Source organism: Anas platyrhynchos, chromosome 13 (assembly GCF_047663525.1).
Source record: "Anas platyrhynchos isolate ZD024472 breed Pekin duck chromosome 13, IASCAAS_PekinDuck_T2T, whole genome shotgun sequence".
Classification (NCBI taxonomy): Eukaryota; Metazoa; Chordata; class Aves; order Anseriformes; family Anatidae; genus Anas; species Anas platyrhynchos.
In genome coordinates, this window is record NC_092599.1 from 19,398,838 (window position 1) to 19,417,831 (window position 18,994).

Below are 18,994 nucleotides of genomic sequence, written 5' to 3' on the forward strand. Positions count from 1 at the left end.
AAATAAATATAAATAACATTCACAAAGGCAGTTTATTTCCTGGGTCCTTCTTCACCTGCTCCCCAATATGTCGTATCACTGGCAACTTCTCCGTTTGCAGATGCATTTGCAGGCCTGCCAGACGAGCACTAAGCAGCCTGCTGCAGAGTTTTGCTCCGAGAGCAGCCGGTGACGTAGGAGCTGCGGCAGGTCAGGGCACAGGAAGGGCGAGAGCTGCCCTCGCTGCCGGGCTGGGTTTCCAGGATGGGTCTCGGCTGGCCGGGAGCGCTCGTGGCAGCACAGGGGCGACACGTGCCCTGCGATCGGTCACCCCGTCATGGGCTTGGTGATGCAAAACTGGGTCTGGTGAGCTCAGGGCAGGGCTCAGGGGGTTTGCAGCCTGTGGGAGGGAAACCCCAATCCCCAGACCCATGGGCAGGGGGCTCCAGGTGGAGCCAGGCTGGTGGTGACCTCAGGGGTTAATGTGAGCCAGCAGTGGTTCGGGCAGGCAGGTGTACCTGGGAGCCAATTACCTGCGGCTTCCACAGACAGTAACTGACTGCTCAGAGCTTTAGAGGAGCTGGAGCTGGCAGGAGCTGGTTCATTAGAAACTTCTGGAAGTTTTTAGGGGTAAGGAAAACATTGATGTGTTTATGTTTCTGTGATTTAAGAGTCTACCAGCTTGGAAGATGCACTTTTTTACAGTGACAGTGTAGAGCTGTGTCTGTGTGCAGGCACTCGTAGCTGTAGTCTCTGTGGTGTCTGCTGGTTTTTAGAGCTGGATGTGGCTGAAGGAGCTCTAAAATTAAGGTTTGGAAGCCCAGGTTTTCTCAGAGCTTAGGTTGTCTTGAACTCTTGAATCCAACTATGCAGAAAAGAATACATTAAAGGCAAAGTAATACCTTGGTGAAGCTGCTCTAAGCTTGAACTGCTGACTTGCACCCAGCTATGTTCGGGGAGAAAGCTGTCTTCAGGTTTTGGGACTTAGTCAAGGATATTTCCTCAGGTAAAGACATGATGCTCACCTTGTTGAGTGTTTAATAAAAAATAGTTTAAAAAAAAAAAAAAGGTAGAACTCAAGGGCTGTTTATCCACTGTTTTGAAACTTTCTCAAAGTTGTTCTTTTGTTTGTTTGTTTTCCCCCTGCACAGTCTCGAGGACTGGGTAACTGTTGCTGCACCTCGAGGGCTTTCCTCTGCCCCTCAGGTGTGTGTGCACGCCTCAGGCCTGGTGGGGGCTGCTTCCCAAAGCAGATCGGTCTTCAGGCTGCACGCCGCCATGGGCTGTGGCTCCCTGGGACCATCCTGACAGCTTGGAGTTTGGACCCTGCAGTTGTTGCACATACCAGAGAAGGAGCTAATGATTAATGCACGTGAAGTAAGCTGCTCTCGAACAGTAATCTGAAATGGCAGGAGCAGGATTGGAGAAGCAGGCATATCCTGCTTTGAGCTAAGTACATGAACCCCCTGGTCTGTGTGTCCTGTGGTCAAGTGATGTGGAAGTGCCACTGGGTGCCAGTTGCACCACCACTTGGGCACCTCCAGTTCTACAACAGTGCGTTTTTCCTCTTTATATCTCTTGTTCCCTGACAGGTATAAACATGGCTACTTGTGTAGAGGGATGCTACTCATCCAGATGTTTTTGTTGTTATTTTTTTTCTTTCCTGCCTAGTTTCTCTAGGAGATTTTCCTGATTCTACCCTCATATCAAATGTAGTGGGGCGTCTGTTGCATTTGGAAAAAAAAAAAATAATACTCCCTGTTTGTCAGAATGTGCACTTAGGCAAATATCATTTTTGTCTGTTTTTTAAGGAAAAAATTACATTTCCTTTATATATTTATTAATGGACACAGATGTGAAATGAACTGGCAGAGCAGATTATCTGTTGCCAAAGGAAAGTCTTAAGCACCATGGATGTGATCCAGCAAATGTGACAGTCCTCCAGAGAGCTACAGATGATGCTAAGGAAGAGGAGAACTTGACAGCTTTGGAAATACCGGGTCTACAGAGAGATGGAGTAGCAATAGCACACATTGAGGGATAAGAGATGTGTTGTAAAACTGGATGTCAAACGCACATCTTGGTTAGCCATAGCCAGCCAGTGCTGAATATGTGAGTCCTGGTGGTATATCTTCAGGTAACAAAACCTGCTGGATGCTAGTGATTTGCCACAGAATATGCTGAGCTCTGACAATTGTTCACAGTGCTGGGGCAATGAGCTGAGGGGATGGGTGAGACGGAGCTGTACCTGATGCCAGTCACTGCAAAAAGTAAGGCAGGCTTTTTGTTGGACAGAGTGCCTGTGTGCACAGTGATGTGCAAAGCAGATAGCACGTGTGGCTGGGTGGAGAGCAGCAGCGTGGACAACAAGGGTGTTGTCTATTCCCTGAATGTGCGCAGGGCGGAGTCACAAAAATTGTGTATGGGAAGGGGTAACAAATAGCATGAGGAAATCATGTGGAGATCAGGGGAAGCAAACTCATGTTCATGGCAGGAAGGAGAGAAAGGGTGGAGAAAATGGAATGATGGAATGATGGAGAGGAAGGCACAGAAAGACACAGGTCTACTTTTTGTTCTGATGAAGGCTGACCTTGGATGCATCTGTAAATTTGACAATCAGCAGAAGAAATCTTGAAGTTATCACTGCTAGCAATGAGTCTAATATTACTAAAATTATAGCTTTAATTAAAATAATAGAACTGAATACCCGTCTCCTCCAGAAGGAAGTTCCCTTTCCCCCCCCTATTCAAAGGTTTGAAATGCTTTTTTACAAGGCTGATGTCAAGATGTCACTAGAAATGTGGGAGGGCATGGTGATATCATGGTGTGAGAGACAGTTATGGGCAAGGCACATAAACTTTATGAAATATATTGTAACTTTTCTCCCTTCCGTTTTAGCCATTGCCTAAACTGTAACCATAAAACTGTTCTTAAAATAGCACTGCAGGTTTAAAAAAACAAAAAAAAAAAAAGGAAAAGTACTGAATTAGACTTATTTATTTATTTTCAGCCAACTTGTTCAAACAGCCTTTGTTAATAGGAGAGCTTCAGGGGGATTCTGTGGATCCTACGAAAGGGAATCGTATTGTGGCTACTGGGGCTCTTACTAATAATTTTCTATCTCCTTGCAAAGTCAGGAACTTCTTCCTATCTACCTATGCACAGAAATGTATGTCTGCAAGACAAAATAGGTTTGCATTCAACATTTACTCTAAATCGTGTAAACAAGATTAGCTGATCTGTCTAAAAGCATGTTCATGGAAGATGCTTGAATAGGCTGGGTCATGCTGTGGGAATGTTGCCTGCACAGACATTTCAAGCACTTCTGTGGAGCAGAGGCCAGCTAATGCCTTCACGATGGTCCACTCAGTCTTCCAGATGTTCCCAAGCAGTAACTGTGCAGTAAATAAAGGTATAAAATATGTAGTTGTAAACTGTTGAGTGTCTAATGATAGCAAAGATAACTGATTGAGTCTTGACGTGTTTGATATGGTTGAGAAGCTGTAACACGGAGATGAATCAGTGCTAGGCCACAAGACTTAGGGACTGGTTGAAACTCTCTGACTGGGTTCTGGTAGTTCTGCTTTCACTGGTTTCAGCCAAGCTTGCTGCCTTAAGCCATGGCACAGGAAGCTGATGCTTCTTTTTGCACTTAGAGGGTGGCATGGCAATGCTGCCTTGTCCTCCTGTGCTGCCACACAGATGTCACTGTCTGAGACCAGAGCCAGAGGTGGGGTTGTCTCTCTAACAGCCAGGTGAGGACACTCATCTGCTTGAGTTAGTAGTTCTAGTGCCAATCTACCAAAATTGCTAACTTTTCTGATAATCTCCATGTGCTGATTCGGTGCCTCCATATAGGCACAGAGGATAACTGAATACTTGGTGTCTGCTCTCTGAGCTGGAAATGACCCCCAGACATATCCTTAACTCGTGGATCGGGTTAAAATAGCTTTCCACCTGTGTTCTCGTTGGTCTGGTTCAAGTGTGTGCTCTTGTCAGTGAGGGTGTTTACTGTGCTGCTTGCCAAGTGAAGGCCTGGAAAGGGCAACAACTTTCACTGATGTGTTCCTGGGAAGCGTTCTGGGAGATATGGCTGGGGTGTGTAAGTGCATGTAAACTCCATGGGCAGCTCAGCAGTATGCTGAGCTCTTGTGAAATGCCTTTCGCATGGACCAGACAGTAAGGGCCATTTGACAGGTGTCAGCATTGTGCTTGAACTGAGCAGGGGCTGCAGACTGAAGTGACCTTAGGAAGGTTTATGTGTTTGATAAAGGATATGTGATAGGATGAGATTGCAACACTCCACAAGTCAGGGCTTCCTGATAGGTCCATACCTATCTATTCAATAGGATGGCATTCTGCAGTGTCATCTACAAATGCAGAACATGGATTTCATCCCAAAAAAACATTATCGAGTAGAAGATGAGTGTGGAAGATAAAGGAGTAAAAAAGGAACCATGTTGGTCAGTATGGCAGGCAGCTGCTGGCAAGTAGGACACTGCAGCATTAAGAAGTGTAGGAGAAGAGCAAAGTGCTTCTGCAAGTATTCATAGGGAGTCCTAAGCAGAAATTCAGCACCCAGAAAGAAGGATGCTTCCTTGGAAATAAGATGGTGAGGCATAAAGAACAATGCAGCAGCCATCCTTACAACAGCTTTTTATTTGAAAAGTAAAGACAAGTGACTTACGCTAGATGCAAAGTAGATTGATCGCATGACATGGATGGGAAAGGATGAGGCGATGTCAAAATGCCAGTGAGGAGACCAAATCTGCTGCAGAATACTGGACTGGTGTGAGCAAAGCAAGAGTGAAACTGGCGGTCTAACCAAGGTATGACGTGGTGACAGTTCAGCCAGGTGGATAATTGTCACTTCTCAGTATTCTATGCAGGAAGTCTTCAAGAGAATTAAACCTCATGTGGAGTTGGAGGCTGTAATTTGTTGTGGGGTGTCATGTAGTCAGCAATGCAAGAAGGTGGGGATGGATGGAGGCATGGCTACGAGCCTCATTTCAGCCAGGAAGAACCTGAGTTACATGTAGGTCTAAATAAGAGATGACCTCTGAGATGGATACTTCTTACTGTAATTATTTTATAACTCTTATTTAAGAGGGGACAAGTCTGAAGCTGAGCAGTGAACCAGAAGTTATCTCTGTGGAGGCAGTCATTGACTTTGTGTATGGAGGTTTTTGTTTGTTTGTTTCTTTGTTTGTTTTTTGCCCCGTGTGAAAGAGACCAGGATCTGTTCAAGTCTGGTGAGAAAGACCCCTTAGCAAGTGTCCAGAATCCAGAAGAATGCAGAACAAGACCTCAAGAGCTTGATCAACAGTAAATGAAGAGGGATAAAGATGAAGTGTGTGAGTAAGAAGATGTGACAGATATTAGCCAGAGAAGTTTGGGTAAGACGTGAGGGGCAGGAGCTTCTGAAGGAACATCAGGATAGTATGAACAGCAGTAAGCTATGAGATGGAGTGGTGTCCAGAAGAGCGAGAAGAAAATCAAGGATTCTGGGGTGCATTTTAAGGAAAGGATGTGCTAAAGGATACTAGTGAGGAGGAAAATAAAGAATATCATGTTAAATGAAAATGGTTAAGGCTAATTAAAATAGAAAGGGTGAAGGAAAGTGAGAGTGCCCTGTTTTAAGGGAGGACAGACCAGTGCTCTACCACAGAGACAAGGAAAATACATCACTTAGAGAGAACAGGGGAGCCAGGAAAAGCAAGTGGTTGACAGAATTTGCATCAGTGAGAGCTGCAGATGTACTTCTTCAGACTCAGGTGGATCTTACAGCTGCTTAGTTGGGAAGGGGACAATAAGGAGAGGCAGAAAGATGAATTTGTTGTGTTAATAGCTTTGGGGGGAAAAAAGAAGAAAACAAAAATTGAAATGAGTAGTCAGTAGGCCAAACTCTGGGTAGGTAGTCTAGACTGGAGTGGAATGAAGCTTGAAAGAAAAGCAGCAATTTCCAAATTGAGAAGAGGACAGGGAGGAGAAGTCTGCAAACAGAAGAGGAAAAAAACTAATTGAATGGTCTGGTTGAGCAGTGATCAGAGCGGGAATCTGCAAAGTGGAGAGGTGAGGAAGAGCAGTAGTAGGTGAAAAACAGCAGATTAACCATTTCAGAGTGACTGAAAGAATCAAATGAGGTCTGCAGGCCAGCTTGGAGGCCCAAGCAGGCAGAATTGGCAGTATAGGAAACTGGTTGGCTCATTGGGTCAGAACCTGACACCACCAAGAGTGGATGCGGGCATCGGGAACAAGGAGAAAGCTTTGGCTTGAGAATGGAGGATGAGGAGAGGCTGGGCACAGAGTAGAAGAGGCAAATTAGGAAAGAGAAAGTGCTTGGAAGCAGTGGGGAGAGGAGGGATCCCCCCCCCCAAAAAAAAAACTTGTTCCTGATCCAGGGAGCTCGGAAAAAGGAAGATGCTCAGGAGAGGAAGGGAGCACAGGTGAGGTCCTGAGAGCTGTGGGTGGCTGGGGTGAGCCCAGAAATGGCCAGGAGGGGAAAGAAATTCAGTGGAGGCAAGGGGTGGATATAGCTGGGTGGGAAGGACTGGACACCAGGAGGACAGGGACTCGATCCAGGGTTGTCAAAGGAAGGGATGAGGGGCATGGTGGGAAGAGGATAGGCTTGGCACGGAAAATGGAAGAGCATAAGGAAGATAACGGGGCCAGATGCTGCTATGAACAAAGGGTGAGGTCAGAGCAATGGCCGAGTGGCAGACAGACACATGTACAAAAACAGAAAACAAGAGGCAGCTCCTGCCTGTGGCTTCTAGGTACAGTGTTTGGCTGCCTGCAGTCAACAGTGATTGATTACAGTTAGATGTGTGCTATTTCAGCCCTCTGACTTCAGATGCTGTAATCTAGGCCCACGATGTGCTTATCCTCGGTGTGGATAACGATTCGAGCATAGGGATGATTTTGGGGGAGACATGTCAGAGAGCTTGTCCCCAAACTGCGTTTGTAATCCTGCCACTCCTCTCATCAATCATCAGGCTAATATAAAACTGGCAGCGTGCTTCCTGTTAGAGTGTTGTGAATTTTCAAAGGCAAAGTGCACTATTGTTTAATAGCCAATTATTCACTGGCATTGATAAACAGGCTCTGCTTGTGATTACTGCAGCAATTACTCACTCTCCTAATTTAGACATGAGGAAAAATTAATTCAAGCTTCCAGTTGATCATTTATATCTTTGGCTTCTGTAATACACATCACAGAGCGCTGAAAACAACTCCACCATAAAGGAAACCGATCTGGTCAAATTGATAACATGTTTGACTCTGGTTCTGTCGCTGAGAGGCATGACCAAGTCCAAGCTGAAGGGCTGTGGCTAAAGAGGTTTTTTTTAGGCTTTGGGGGATATAAAAATATGAAAACCTTTCTGTGAAACCTTAAATTAAAAACAGAGGGGAGGGATGTTCCAGTGGTCAGGAGGGAACTCCACGTACAGCTAAACAAGCAAATAAACCAGTAGGATGTTTAAGTAACTTGACCTCACCTTCCCTCCAGACCACCCTTCGAGTGCTGACAGACCTGTCTCCAAACAACAGGCATCCAAGACCTTCGGGGAAGGCTTGTGGGGAGAAATGAAGGGATGCTGGCTGCCTAGTTGAGAAGGAAGTACATAAAGCTGCTGATAGTTTTAGCGATGGTGAATTGCAAGCATAGTGTTTGCTCTTTCTCATAATCCAGGAGCAGCGAGATGGAAAGGCATCCATGTAAAGCTGGGACAAGGAAATGCCTTTATTTATTTTAGCATTATTACAGTTACTTCACAAATTGGCTTTCTGTTGCAAAGGGCACAAGAACTTTGTGGTAACGGCAAGTTCGAGCCCTCAACATCTGGGAGAGAGGGAGCAGTGCCAGGAAGCACCCTCTCCAGGCTCTGTGTCCCCCTCGGCAGAGCACTTTTGCTTTCCAGGGCTGTCTCAAGCTTGCTGCTGGCAGGCGGTCAGCTGGGCTGGGAGGAGAGCAGGAAGAGCAGTGCTTCGGCTCACCCCACTGTGAACTGGTCGGGTGTTCCTCGGCAGCACGGGCTGCCTGCGAGGAGAAGCCTCTCCTGGGCCCAGAGAGGAGTGTGCACAGACAGAGCAGCCTGGCATCCTTCATGGACTCCCTGCCTTTTTGTCTTCCAAATTTTGCTTTATTTACCCAAGTGCCCAGGTGGGGAGCACAGCACAGCCAAGGCAAGGCTGGGGCAGCTCCTGGTCCTGAAGCAGACAGAAGGGAGATAATGGTAGAAAAAAGCAAACAGCAGCAAAGCTTTGTCTCCCTAGGGCTCTGACCAACACTGAGGTAGCCAGCAGTATTTAGCAAAGGTATCAGAGTGCCAAGGCTAGCCTGTTAACACAAATTTAACTATTCTTTCTACTGGGAGAAAGAACAAGGCCTTTATGTTGTCCTCCTGTGGTGTGGTGAGTGCTTGACCAGCAGCGGACTGGTGTTGGGACTGGGCACTGGGCAGCGTTCCTGCCTGGCCCTGCTCCCACACCTCATCCCTGCAGTGACCGTGCGTCTGGTGGGGTCGTGTCCTGCCTCCCTCTGTGCTGCCGCCTCTCTTTGGGATGCCTCTGAGCTCCTCAGAGCACTGCGGGTGCTGTTGGTGGGAGCTGCTTGCCACAAACGCTGTGCCCGCACGTCGCTGTAACGCTGGTACAGCCATGGGCAACGCACCCGCTACATGGGTGAGTGCTGCTGCCCTGTGGTGGGGGGCTCTGGTGCTTGCCCTGGGTGCAGGGCAATGGCAAAGCTCTGATGGATGCACTACAGCTGGGCTGAGCAGGGGCAAGAAAAGAAAACTATAGTTCGGAGCTCCTCTTATCTGAGACTATCATGCACACTCAGGAACTGTGTAATCCAGTTGCCCTGCTTCGCCAAAAGCTAAGTACTTTCTAAAGTTTATTTCCTGCCTTTATAGCAACTGTCTGTCCCTTTATTTATTTGCACTGAAAGCTACTGGCATGCTAAAAATAATTTTGGGAGCAATTATTGTTGCAGATTGTATAACAATCGCAGGCTGAAGTTGGAGTGGTTGGGAAGTGAGGGATGCATCTTTGGCCAATCTCTTCTTACGAACTTCCATAATTCTTATTTTTATGGTCTGTGCTAAAGCATTTTCTGTTCCTCACAGCTGAGAAGAGCTGACGGCTTGCATTGTTGTTACCTTGAAAGGGCAGTTATCACAGCTAATCCACCCTCCAAGGTTTTTCCTCAGGATAATTATTGTTTCAGTGATTCATCTTGCAGACCCTGCCCTTCCTTATTCGCGCAAAATATCCTACTGCCTGCAATATTTCTGGGTCAGGCTCGTGCCACACATGTGACTTCCTCTTGGGCATGCAGACAAGAAGCGATGGATTTAAAGGTCAGCTCCGCTGGGCTGGCCAGCCTCGGCGCACTGTGTCGCCCACAGGACACCGCCGGGCAGCAGGGCAGGGCCGCCCCGGGCTGCTGCTGTGCTGGAAAACCTCCCTGCTCCTGTCTTTGGTGGAAAGCATTATCACCAGCACATCCTGGCATGTAATTTGCCTCATTTGTTATCGTCTAGCATTGGCTTAGTGCTTATGGTGCATTTCTGAGGTACTTGAAGAGGGCTGTGGTTTCTCGAGGAAACATAACTCATGGGGGGACAGGGGCGGGAGAATCCTGAAAGGTTTTGGCACAAATTGAATCAGTTCGTACTGAACGTGAACATAAACCTGTGCAGGCTTTGACATGAGTTCTGCGTGGCCCAGAGGCTGCGAGGAAGGGAATATGCCCGACGGGCAGGATTACCACTCGCAGGGCCTGGGCTTGGCTGCTCCTGCTTGCTGGGGGAGCTGCTTTACGTCCCACTTGGGCGCAGACCACTTCGCTGGGTAGCGGGCAGGCATCGCTAACAGGAGCTGTCCGATCTCGGCTTCCTTCGCAGGGCACAGAAGCGGTGCCTGAGGGGATGGTGCCAGCAGGGCCGGGCGGTGGCAGGGAGGGATGGAGTCTGCACAGCCATCGCCCTCCTGTGCACCCCTGGCTGCTCTGAGCTGTGCCCCTGCCCACCTGCTTTCACCCACCCTCATCCTGTGAATCCTGAGGGGATTCCCTGCCACACGTGGCCTTGTTGTTTTAAGGCTCCGTTTAATCCTGTCCTTGTAACTTTCCTTATTTCTTTTTTTTTTCCTCCGCATTAAAACTCTTTGCTTTGCTTCTTTCATTTCTTTCTTTCTTTTTTTAATTAGGCAGTGCGTTCTAACATCCCTGTATCAATAGACTCTAGCAGTAAAACGCTTGTACCGTGCACCCTTCCTGCACAGGTGGAGCACAACAGCTGCCTCCAAACACGGGTGTACAGCTTTTGGTATCAAGAAGTGACAAGCAGCACGCCCAGTGACGCCCACAGAGTGAAAACCTGTGCAAGCAGCAGTCAACCGATTGGTAACACGCTTGCAGCGAGTCCAGCTAGCTGTCCTACCGCAACTGCCAGCCCATAAACCACGGGAGGTGTAACACTCCCCCCGTAACACTCCCCCCCTCCACGGTGTTGTGTGAGGTGCTGGGTCTAGTTCAGTGACTCCCTACTGCTGAGTTTGTGGGATCATGCAGAATAAATGGGATAGGGGTGGTTCCTCATAACTGTTACTATTTTCAATCCCAAATTCTTTTGTACGCGATGGCTGTCTTACTGCCCTTAATTCTATGGTATACCGTTACAAATGTAACCTCTTCATCTTTTTTTCCAGTGGGGGGAAAAAAAAATGTGAAATACTAGTGATTTTTATCCTCACATTTCCTCACAAGTTAACATAAACAGTGACCAAAATTATTTGTTTTGAAAATTCCCCCACAAGCCTATGCTTACACTTACAGTTTCTCTGAATGTTTCAGAGCAATGGTTCAAAGAATTGAGGTTTTCGTGGCAGAACAGGCTCAATCTGGTACTCTTTACCAATCTGGTAATCCTTACTTGACAGCAAAAGCTGTCAAATGCTTTGAATCAGTTTCAGTGTATCTAAACACCTTTTTTTGGCACAAACAGTCCTGGAGCAGCACTTCAGAGAGCAGTTCCTGGGCAGCAGTGCTTCTTTCAATGCTCAAACTATCAAAGCTGGGTTGTACAGCATTAAAAAGAAACCATTCACCCTGTACAGGTACATCTCGTATTGATCTGTTTAGCCTTTTAAAAAAATATTATTTATTTACGACTATGCAATGCAAACAGCCAGTGTTATGGCCAGTGAAAAACTGCTGGGGAGGGGGCTGGGGGCAGTTCTGTGGCAGGTGGGACAGGGATGTTGCTGAGCCTCACTGGGCTGCATTGAGAGCAAAAGTTTCTGCTTTTGTCTGTGGTCTCAAGCAAATATATTGAATATTTTGGTTTGAATATGCAATAAATATACACAGCTAGTGATTTTCAAACTTACTGTGCTATTGATTCTATTTTCGTTAACTCTTGCATGCAGGGCCATTGTCATGCTCGTTTCACACAAGAATGCCCACGTCACCGGATCTCTGCAGCATCTTAAATGTGATTTCATGGTTTTCAGCCAGGGAAGAAGAATCATCTTCAGCATACCCAACTTAAATATCAGATGGTGTCAGGCTGGCCACCAGCTGATTACATGCACATGCTAATGAAGCACATGGCAGCAGAGAAAATAGCATTTTGCTTGGGTACTTGCCTCATGGCACCAGTTTTCAAAATGCTCAGTTGGAATTAACTGATCTTTGATGACACTCACAAGGGCTAATATTACCAGAAGCTACAGATAAGTTTTATTTAGAGATGAAATGCAGCACTTTGAAAGATTTTGTGTGCAACTGTTGCAGGAGTTCAGAACACAAAACCATAATTCTTTTTTTAAAGCTTTGGCCATCAGCAGAAATGTGGAAACAAATCACCTCTGGAAAAATGGCATTTGTGTGTTGTGCTCTCAGGCTAAAAATAGAGCTGTGCCTGGATTATCCTTTCGTCATGAAGTAGCAAATGTAGCACTCCCTTACCAGCCCTAAAAATAAATAAATAAATAAATAAATAAATAAAAAATTACATACAAGATGATGATGCAAAGCCTTATCTTGTTGGCATATCTCATCAGGTCAGCAGTGAAGGTAGAGAAAGAGCATTATTTTTAGTCTTTAACCCATCTTCCCTGACCATGTACCAGATTTGAGGAAAATGTTAGCTACCTATAAATACTGCAAATGTGCTTATTGAGCCTATAGCAAGATGTAAATGCCTAATCATCCTTAAGAGGGAAACTCTCTTATACATGCAGTCATTCAATATTACTGAGTAGGATGCCATCTAAAGGGCACGTTATTTTTCCATGTGTACATTTTAAACACTCTTGAGCTTGCGGAGAATCAAATTTTTCAGTCCTATGGAATGACATTTTGTTTTTTAACTTTTTTTTTTTTTTTACTGTAGGAAAAATATCTGTCATGGCTTATCTATCAGGCAATGAATGTGTTTGGGGTGGAAAGTTGAGGTCTGTTGCTTGTACTGATGGCACAGTTACAGCCTGGAATGTGCAAGAGGTGAGAAAATCCATAAACTTCATTTCTGAGGGAAAAGAAAAATATGTGAACTTAAGGCCCAAATCTGCCCTACCGTATTTATGCCCTCTAGTCCTTGTGTTGTTTTTTTGTTGTTGTTGTTTAGTTTTACAGACTCCTACTCCACTTTGTAAATGACTTTTGTGCTCTATCTGCTGAAAGCTAGCCTGCACAGTATTTCGCATGCTGAACCCTTTCCAACTCAGATATAGTAAACTCTGCTTGAAACACAGATGGCGGAGTTGTTGTATGGAAGTATGCAAAGGTACCCGTCATTCAGGTTTTCTATGTTTTCATATAATTAAAAATTATCTTGTGCAGAAATCTCCAGCTATTTGGGTTGCTGATCACTTTTTTTAAAAGCATAGTTTTAACCACTGCAGGGAAAAAAAAAAAAAGGCACATCAAGGACCTACACATATTTTATTGCTTCTTGATCTGTCTGAAAATAATGAAAGGAATAAAGAAATGTGGCAATTCTAAGACAATTCACTTCTGCTATTGAAGTCTCTTTGCAACTGAGAGGTCTAGTAGTCATCTACCCAATCCACCCAATTTGTACTGAATCTAAGAGTAGCTTTTGATTATTTTCTGTTGCTGATTTTGATGGAGGGAACTTTGGATTGTAGAGGGACTATGCAATGATCAACCACATACTGCTGTTCATTACCAGATTTGCTGATTAGCACTTCAAACGTTTTTTATTTTTATTTTTGGAAGTTAGTTCCTGAGCACTGTTGTCTAGGGTAGTTGCCCTAAAACTTCTAAATATTATTCAAGAGCAGCTTATTTTTGATTACTGTCACAGTTGCATATAAATGCAGTCTTAAAATGCCTGGGACATCCTTCTATGAGTCGGCATTGAAACAAATTGGCAAAGGTAGAAAACTTTGTGTACAGCTGTGCAATATGTAGATCCAGAAATGGGTTATGGATTTCATGGGACCATGGAGCTACTCCAAAACACGAAGGAAAAGGAATGTAAGGAAGATTGGTGAAGGAATTCTGGTTTCTGTGTTTTAAGAGAAGTTGACTGGAAAACTGCATTGCCCTGACCTGAAGTATCACAGTCTGCAGTCACTGAATGAGATCTGAAGGGCAAGCAATACAACGGATATTTTTACTTTAACAAGGTAATCTTTGGAAGGAACTACTTGGCTGTGTTTCAGAAATGCAGAAACACAATGGAGCGTGCTGAGTCACGGTAATCCAGAGGGGATGTAGGTCCAACCAGAGAAAATGCAAATGAGAAAACAAGTAGTGTTTGTTTGGTGGTGGTTGTTTTTGGTTTTGGTTTTGTTTGTGTTTTTTTTTTGTGTGTGTGTGTGGTTTTTTTTTTTCTTTTAAGGAAAATCATTGCACACCTGAGGAGTAATTTTTGAAGCGTTACTGGGAATTTCACATAGCCTAATTCACTTTGATGTGAACAAACAATACTGTAATAATTAACTCTGTTACTAACGGGCACCTTACTGTTCGTGACCAGGGTGAGCAGAGGCGGTCAGGCTCCTTGCAGGCAGTACCACATCCGAAAGCCATCACAGCCCCAGCACGGGCTCACGACGGCTGCTTGCAGAGCCTGGCAGGGGCAATCTGGGCAACAGCTCGCTGCTTTTCCACATCGCCGCTTTCACGCTGCTCAACTACTCACTCAGTAAACAAGGAGCTTTTCCTATCTGTGAGTAATTAAAATATATATATACTAATGTTTATTAATCTCTTATTATCTAAATAACTTGATTTTGCATAATAATGAGCTAGCTGTTCACCTCCTTTCAACCACTAGTAAAAACATGCTTGGGCTCAATGTGAAATCCTGTGCAGAGATTAAGGGAAGGATTTCCATGCGCTTGAGCTGAATCAAACATGCCTGTTCCTGTCAAAGGATACCTTTCCAGAGCCTGTTGCTGGCAATTCATTCACGTAAAGCATGCCCACAACAGAGCTTTACACACTTGATGGCAAATTTTTGTTGTGACAGTTAGCTGAAACTTTTTAATCGCATCCTAATGCGATTCTTATATCAATGTGTTTGCATCCTTCAGGTACTTGTATACTCTAGTTAATTTCACACGCTATTTATTTATTCATTCCTTATTCTCATGCCTAGTGCTCCAGCTGTTTAAACTACCTTTTTTCCCCCATTGTGCTGATTAGTTTTGACCTACCTCTTTCACTTCTCTATATGAATTAGCTTGAGACTATTGTATCAGCACAGCATCTGAAAGTACAGAAGTGATGGCCTGGAGCAGAGAACAGTAGAAACACTGTTTTGATCACTGCCACCACCACTGGAACAGAAAGAGATTAGTCAGACGTGTTGACTTTCCTTATTTGCTCTGCAGTGGTAGAGTTAACTGCTGGCTCTCCTATGCTATTCACGGCAACTGCATTTAACTTGAAACACTAATGGAAAATGGAAGTACATTGCATTTGTTCAAAATGTGAAGAGCTGAGGAAAAACTGTTCTGAGCATTTGTTTCAGCAGCTATGCATCACCTCTTTCATTACCACATATATTTTACAGCAATTTAGGCAGTGTATGCCAGCTGATGAAGTAATAATCAGGATCATATTACATCAACCTCTAAAAAACAGCTTCACTTTTTTTTTTTCTTTTTTTTTTTTTTTTAGGTCAAAAAAGTCAAGTGTCAGGGAAAAACTTTGTGCTCAGTTTGGTTTAAAGATACATTTTAGTTTTATACACTGGGTCCTAACAGCATCAAACATGGCTTAAACGGGTAGAATGTTAGTCAACAGTACCAGCTCTTTGACATTCCTACAAATTTTGTAGGAGTTGGGAAGTTCAGACTCTACCTTGCTTTCTTATCCCTCCTCCCCTCTCCTCACTTTAGACAGCTTCTGCAGGAGGAACCACTTGTGCACTGAAGAGTCCAGATGTGAATCAGGCTTCGTGTGACAGCATTTCAGGATGCCAGGATCGATTTACCACTGTCTCACCTAGCAGTCTGTGGGTAGCTGTTGGGACTACTGCGATGACAGATACCTCTCTAAGGACACCTTATTAAAGGGAGCAGGACGTATAAGGCCATGTATGAAGGTAAGGATAAAGCACTGTAAGCACAGAGTATTGAACCCCCTCACAGAACTGGGACTTGGAGTTGCAGATTTGATCCTTCTCTCTGCTCTGGTTTATAATCAGCTATGTAATATATAATTTTATAATAATCAGCTTAACAACATTTATACAAAAGTTCTTATGTCCAATGAGTTTTTTTTTCCAGTAACATTCTCCTATTTCAGTCACCAAAATACAGTCCTTAGCAGCACTATGACTTGCGGTAGCTTTGTTTTACGGATGCTTTTATACAACAGCCTGAAATAGAATAGTTTAGTTTTCCAGTGCATATAAACCTTCCTCACATAGTGGTTTTGTTTTAAGTGTTTGAAACAAACTAGTAGGAAAAAAAAAAAAATCAAATTCCAGTAACTCCATACATGCAATAAGAACAAATCTGATTTCTTGTGTTGCAACAAACCATGCATTGCTATCTGATGCTTCCAATAATTCCTATCACAGCTCATCTTCCCAGAATGATTTCATAAAATATACAACAGCATGTTAGATGAAATCTGCTTTCTTGACTAAATCCAGCTGTCTCATCTGCTGGACTCAAAGCTTAGCAGGGGTCTGAAAGCCAAGCCAGGCACCGATGCTTCTGGAGTTGAAGAACTTTGTTTAGGAAACTCAGGTGAATGTTCCCACTGAAGTTCAGTTGAACCTGACACACTTGTCTGTTTTAATTGGTACATTTGAGACTTTCTTCCCCTTCCTTCTTTTTTTCTTGCACATATCACATATTCTATACCGACTGCTTTGTAAAACCAAGAGATGTTGCACCAGCTGTCTGTACCTGTTGAGGAGTCCAGTCTGCTGGTAACCAAAAGAGACAGCAAGAGCAGCCTTTTGGAAGAAGGATGGCATGGCACTTCAAATCACCACCGTATCGGATTTGGAAATCCAGCAGTGTAAATATAAATAACATGGAAATGCTGTGTGTGTGTTCCTAACATCTCTTTATATGCATTTGACAGCAAGAGCTTTTTCTTTGCATCTGTTCCCTCTGCTTGGAAGGACGCTGGACACAAAAGCACAACGGGGAACTAATGGTTAAGAACGCAAAACCCTTTGGCAACCAGAGGAACTCCAGCACAGAACACCTCTTGAGCTATGGTAAAACTATTGTATGTACCTATGGTGGAGCTCTATTATCTTCTGCATAGCATAAAGCATAGAAACGACAAACAGCAATTCTTGTGACATTATTTTAATCAGGTGTCTGCCACAATCCTAGATCTGAGTAAGGCAGCACAGTGGAGAGCATTTTTAATGCATAAAGCTAATAGGCTGTGAGCGTGGCACCAAGTGCTCAGAGTCCCATTTAGAAACATGAACGTTTGGCTAGTCCTGTTTTCTCTTACAGAAAAATCTCAGCAGGTCTCAGGTTTCATACTATCAGGAAGATTTGAAAGCACACCTTCCTGCATGGAAGGGCACAGAACAGAAATAATTCTCCTGGGATGTGGATCAGCACTGAAGCAGTATTCTATTTTCAGAGCTCTACTGGAATGTTTCCAAGACCACCATGACACAACTACTTCAGTATGGGTGGTAAACATGTCTCTACTGCAAACTTTTCTGCACTGTTTGCTGTGCATTCTTTAACCATGGTTGCTGTAGTGGAAGGATTCTCTCTGCTGCCACCTCATCCTTGGACCCCTCTCCGAATATGCACATGGAAAAAAGCAAACAATGTGCTTTGCTGAACAGATGCCATTTACTAGGTGGAGCCTGCGGATAGTCAAGGTAAGAAATAATCTGATCGTTATATGAGTGCTAAACCACAGCATAATTACTTTCTGCTTTGAGCCTTGTCACTTAATCACACTGCTTCCAATTACAAGGAAGTAAATGCCTGTACCTGTCATGGGTAAGGCAGTCACTAGTGGAAAGATGGAACTGGGTTAGCACCCTTAGATAAAGAACTAATTATCCAGTATTGATATTTTTTTAAATAAACTGAGCATTACTGCCTTCCTCCATGGAGACACGATCAAGGCTGCTTACAGTGTTGTGTAAGAGGGACTATATGGCTATGGCAGAACAGATACTGCAGTATCTCTCTCCAGCATCTGCTTATCACAATATATTGTGAAAGCACACAGACATTAATCCCAAAATTCAGGTACTTTTGCTTAAGTAGCACTTGGGACCCTGTGAACAGAGGTTCTGCTTTTAACACTTTATGATCAAAGCCATATTTTATTTTTGAAGTTGAGATTATTTAATTTCAGCCGGACTAATAAATTCAAAGCTACATCTACTTTCTGTTTTCCAAAGTATACTGTTAGAGACACAGCAGCACTGACAGCTAGTAATATCACATGGACAGAACTCTGGACATCAAGCCTCAAACATGCATACTACACTGAACAATTTTTTCTAGCTACTGCTTTTCATCTAGGACCCAAATTGTAGTTCTCTCACAACACAGGTCTTATAGATGTAGCAGGTACAATGGGAGCATCGCCACTGCAGTTGCTAGCACTGATTCGTTAAGTCTTACCAAAATATACCTTTATAGTTACCTATAAAATGTTATGTGTGCTAAAGCTCTTAAGGCATTTTGTAATGCTAAAAGTAATTTTTCAGGGTATCTCCCCAAATCATATCCGTTGACACCTTACCAACTGTATTTACACAAGAAACGAGGTGTTTAAGAGCAGTAGAGACCACCGTCCAGAAAGTCCAGACTTAGGAGCAGCAATTAAAACTTAAGCTCAGAAACCAGCTCCAGAGCAAGCAAGTTCCTGCATGTTCATCAGTATTGTTGTAAGGATGCCCCCCTTCCCCAGCAGTGACGTCCTGTATATACCAAACCTCTTTATCAAAAACCACAGTTAATGATGGCTTTTTATTTAACTTTAATCACAGTTAAAACTTTTTTTTTTTAACATGGTCTTGATTTTATTTTAATATGGGTACTATTTTCCTGTAAAATTCAGTTCTTTATTTTGGAGAAAGTAAAGTCCGTTCACTGTAAGAGTTACTTAAATTGTTTTATTAAGTAAATCAAATGTGTACAAGTAAATTCATACCGAATGTTCAATACAAGCATACTTAACATGTTTATATCTAGGATCCCGTCTTATTGTCAGAAGTTTAAATACTGCCTGATGTGGGCCTAATATATCGATGCTGTAAGATGTCCAACACTTCACATAGTTTCCACATCCTATAGTACAGGGTGTCTAGATGAAACCCTACCAGAACCATCGCAGCACTGCAGTGTAATTACATTTAAAAATAGCTATCAACTACTTCTTAACGTACAATCCCATAATGGCCATGCAATCATTCTCACTGAAAATTTCTCTCTTGTAGGACTGGAAGTAATCCATGTCTGAGAGCATGTTTTATCAGGAGTGCCTGTACCTGCTTAGAAACCACCAGCTTTCAAG

The 18,994-nt window shown here is 43.9% G+C and overlaps 1 long non-coding RNA gene across 4 annotated transcripts; it reads left to right on the top strand.

The window, feature by feature from the left end:
- The first annotated feature begins 377 nt into the window (after positions 1-377).
- On the top strand, positions 378-18,318 carry LOC110352140 (uncharacterized). 4 transcript variants are annotated; one of them, XR_005269005.2, is made up of 6 exons: positions 10,757-11,103; positions 11,416-12,493; positions 13,998-14,189; positions 15,367-15,572; positions 16,363-17,339; positions 18,186-18,318. It is a non-coding gene; the product is annotated as an uncharacterized lncRNA (long non-coding RNA). The 4 variants fall into 4 exon arrangements; XR_011812551.1 differs by lacking the exon at positions 10,757-11,103 and adding an exon at positions 378-609 and having other exon boundaries at positions 12,384-14,189; XR_011812550.1 differs by having other exon boundaries at positions 11,416-14,189.
- Positions 18,319-18,994: the final 676 nt, after the last annotated feature.